Consider the following 5,000-nt stretch of genomic DNA (forward strand, 5'->3'; position numbering starts at 1 on the left):
GTCGTAGGGGAGGTATTCCTGACTTGATCGCTCAGGGTTCAGGGTTCCAAGACAAATACGAACATAGACATTCTGCATAGTGTACAGAGCTTCCAAACTTTCAGACTTTCTATAATCTATTTCCAGAAATGCACTTTTGTAAATTAAGTTTTCTCCGACATATATTCTTTATTTGACCAATGTGGTATCCAACTGAATATACGATCAAAAAGGACACCGAGAAATCTAGCAGAATTTTGAATTGGTATTGTGTAAGCCTGATGTTCGGCATCTTCCTATATGGAAACACTACCTCAATGTTCTTTCTCGCAGAAAGCTTAAAGCCTTACTGGAGGCCCGTTATAAGTCATATCCAGTGCCAGTTAGATGCGATTTGCATAGCTGATGGATTGTCATAATACGCAATCATCAGCTTACAATGAGTATGGTAAGATATCACTGATACACAGAATAATTTTGGTCACAAAACAACAAATTTATAAATTTTGGTGACAAAGACAAGTTGTAGGACCTCACCTGCACAAAAATGTCCGAAAAAAGTGGCATTGTCAGAAATTAAATTGCAACAAAAATTCTGTCAGAAGTGAAATTTTGTATGAAAGAAAGCGTTTCCACGCAATCCAAAAGCAAGCCATATCGCCATGTCTTGTCCTAGGCTTTTTCTATATCTAAGATTACTGAAATAAGAATTTAAAGATCTTTTTGGCAATTGCCTCTTGAATATGACTGAAGTTTTATTAGTTGATCGAGACTTTGGCGGATCTTTCGGAAACCGACTGATCATCACCTCCCAAATATCTGGAATTTAAAAAATGCAATAGCTTACTGTTAACCATTCGTTGCAAGACCTTGCATAAGCAACTTGTCAACGCAATTGGGCGGTCGGAGATGGCGGATCTTGAATCTCCCATCTTAATAAGGGAATGATATGGGCGAAGTGCCATGAGTTTGGAAAAGCCAAATTTTATTGTACACTTCAAGCAATTTAATCATGGCATCATGATTAAGGTATACCGGATCTCATCGCGGCCTCGGGACGTTCCTCTGCAGGCTTCTAGGGCTCGGGCAAGCTCCCTCATTGTAAGATCTTTGTTGCAATCAATGTCATCTCCTGTGGCAAAGCGAATAGGTTGCAGCTCAGCCGCTATGTCTCTAGGTAAATCAAAATTTGTGCCTTTATGAATGTCTTTAATTTATATATACATACATACATATATATTTTTTTTTCTTCATTTTTCTTTTTTTCTTTTTTTTTCTTTCTTTTTTTTTTCTTTATTAGTGGACCAAACCATGAAACTTTGGTGTCCCTGCTATTTGTTGAGACAAAGTTTCGCCAGGAGCCTCTTTTGTTTGTATAATTGATCTGGGAGCACTAGCTCTTGGGAGTTTGCAATTGCAAAATTTCTCTTTCTTGATGTTATTTTTGTAAAGCTTGTAGGCACAGCGTCCCGCGGAAATCTGGTGTCCAGCATGGATCTCTATGCTTATATGTGTGTGTGTATATATATATATATATATATATATATATATATATATATATATATATATATATATGTGTGTGTGTGTGTGTGTGTGTGTGTGTGTGTGTGTGTGTGTGTGTGTGTATGTGTGTGTGTGTGTGTGTGTGTGTGTGTGTGTGTGTGTGTAATATATATATATATATATATATATATATATATATATATATATATATATATATATATATATATATATATATATATATATATATATATATATTTAACAAACATCTCAAGGACATATTTTTTTCATTTACGTAGGCACTATTTCATTATGCAATACTGTTACGCTGATAAACGAAATATAAAAACATGAATATACAAACATGTGTGCGCGTGTGTGTATGAATATATTTATACATGTGTTTATATATATATATATATATATATATATATATATATATATATATATATATGTGTGTGTGTGTGTGTGTGTGTGTGTGTGTGTGTGTTATATATATATATATATATATATATATATATATATATATATATATATATATATATGTATGTATGTATGTATGTATGTATATATATAATATATATACATATATATATATACATATATAAATATATATATATATATACATATATACATATATACATATATATATGAATATATATATATCATCATCATCATCATCATCATCATCAGCCTGAGTCAGTCCACTGCAGGCCTCTCCCAATCTTTTCCAGGTTTTCCTGTCTTGCGATGTTTGTTTCCAGTCTTGGCCCCCAAATTTCGCTATTTCGTCGCGCCATCGTGTCATTGGTCTTGCTCTTGGCCTCCTTAAGTTATTTATAGTCCAGTCTGTTACTTTCTTTGTCCATCTGTCGTCTTGTCTCCGACATACATGCCCTGCCCATTGCCATTTCTTCTTTTTAATGCTCCTGAGTATATCTTCTACCTTCGTCTGTTCTCTGATCCACGTCGGCCTCTTCCGATCTCTCAGGCTAATTCCCATCATCGATCTTTCCATCTCTCTCTAGGCGCTTATTAGTTTCCTCTCCAGTAACCTGGTTGTAGTCCATGTTTCTGACCCATAGGTCATAACTGGGAGGACGCATTGGTTAAAGACTTTTCTTTTTAAGCACAATGACCTAGACTGATTCGTCGCTTTATTTCCTGTTCACTAGATGTGCCTGTCTGCACGAGTTGTCCTAGGTATATATACCTGTCTACTACCTCTAGCGCTTCGCCTTGTACATGTATTTGTTTGAGTGGGACTCTGCTGTTGAACATAACCTTAGTCTTTTTCTTGTTCATCTTAAGTCCGACTTTTAGGCTTTCTCTATTCAGATCGTTTATTAATTGCTGCAGTTCATCAGCTGATTCACTAAGGAGAACAATGTCGTCTGCAAATCTTAGGTCGTTTAGGTGTTCGTCTCCTATTTTGATACCCTTCCCTTCCCATTCTAGTTTCTTGAATATTTCCTCGAGGCAGGCTGTAAACAGCTTTGGTGAGATGGTGTCGCCCTGTCTAACGCCTTTTTTAATTGGTATTTTATCGGTTTCCGTGTGGAGTTTGATGGTTGCTGTCCCATCTTTGTATATATCTTCCAATATATTACAATATACCTCCTCAACTCCCTGTTGTTGAATAGCACCTAATACTGCTGGTATTTGTACAGAGTCAAATGCCTTTTCATAATCGATGAATGCCATACACAGGGGTTTCCTATATTCGTTTACTTTTTCTCTTATTTGGGTGAGCGTGTGGATGTGATCTGTTGTTGAGAATCCGCTGCGGAAGCCTGCCTGTTCTCTAGGCTGGCTGGAATCCAGATTGTCAGAGATGCGAGCTGTAATGACTTTCGTGAACAGTTTGTAAGTAACCGAAAGGAGGCTTATGGGTCGGTAATTTTGTTAATCCTTTTTATCGCCTTTTTTGTGTAACAAGATAATTGTGGCATTTTTCCAGGCTTTCGGAGTTTTTCCGCTGAGAAGACATTTGTTAAAAAGATTAGCTAGTTTCACTGTTGCGATGTCTCCTGCATCTAATATGAGGTCTATACTAATTCCGTCTTCGCCTGGTGTTTTCCCTCTCTTCATGCCTTTAAGTGCTCTTTTTGTTTCTTCTTTTGTGATATTAGGTACGTCTCTAGTTACCCTGTTTGCTTCTATTTGTGGCTGTTCGTTTGAGTTGTATAGATCCCTGTAAAAGTCTTCCACTACTTTGATGATTTCATTCTTGTTATATGTTACTTCTCCGTCTGGTTTCTTAATTGCATACATTTGATTTCTCCCTATTCCTAGTCTTCTTTTAGCTGCTTTCATGCTGGTACCTGAAATCACTGCTTCGTTTATTATTTGAGTATTGAATTTCCGTACATCTTCCCTCTTCTTTTTATTTATGGTCTTTGTTAGTTCAACCAATTCTATCTTGTCCCTATTTGACGATACTTTCATGTCTCTACGTTTTTGCATAAGCTGTTTAGTTTCTACCGAGAGCTTGCTGGAGCTTCGATTGTCGTTCTTGCCGCCTACTTTAAGTGCAGCTTCTTTTGTTATATCATTGTACTGTTTATTGATTTGGTCGATGTTGAGATCTTCGTCGCGGAGGAGTGAATATCTGTTTTGGATGTTTAGGCTAAATTCTGTTGCTCTGACCCTCAAGTTAGCCAAGTTTGGCTGTGGTTTACACATTAGTTTGTTCCTTTCCCTTCTGAGATGTATTTTAATTTCGCCTCTCACCATTCTATGGTCGTTGCCTACATTTATTTTATTTATAACCTCTACATTTTTTATTATATCGCGCCTATTTGAAATTATGAAGTCAATTTCGTTTTCGACGTCAGAAGGCGACTTCCATGTCCACTTCCGTTCTAGTCTTTTTTCGAAGAATGTATTCATGATACTGAGTGATCGAGCCTCCGCAAATTCGACTAGCATTTGTCCCCTCTCGTTTCTAGTGCCTGTTCCATGGTTCCCTACTGCTGTTTCGCCCTGTGTCTTTTTACCTATTTTGGCATTAAAAGCCCCCATAATTATTGTGAAATGGGTTTTTGTTCTCTCGCTGGCTAAATGAACATCTTCATAGAAGCTCTCTATTTCTTCATCACTGTGGCTGCAGGTTGGAGCATAGACTTGAATAATTTTTAAGTTGTACCTATTGTTTAGTTTTATTGTTACAGAAGCCACTCTTTCGCTGACACTATAGAATTCTACGATGTTCTTTTCTAAGCGTTTATGTATTAAGAATCCTACCCCTAATTTCTGTTTGCTACCCAGAGGTTTTCCTCTCCAATAGAGCACGTGTCCCTCATTTATTAACTTCTGCTCTTCGCCTAGTCTTCTAACTTCGCAGAGTCCTACTACATCCCATTTAATGGAAGAGAGTTCCTCTAGTAAAGCTAGTAAGTCGGATTCAGTTCTCATGATCCTTATATTGTATGTGCAAAGGTTCATCAATGTGGGGCGGCCTGTCTTTACCCGGATATTTTTAGCACCCTCTGCTCCGGAGCGATCCTGATCGCCGCCGT

The sequence above is a fragment of the Penaeus vannamei genome, chromosome 3, assembly GCF_042767895.1.
Source record: "Penaeus vannamei isolate JL-2024 chromosome 3, ASM4276789v1, whole genome shotgun sequence".
Classification (NCBI taxonomy): Eukaryota; Metazoa; Arthropoda; class Malacostraca; order Decapoda; family Penaeidae; genus Penaeus; species Penaeus vannamei.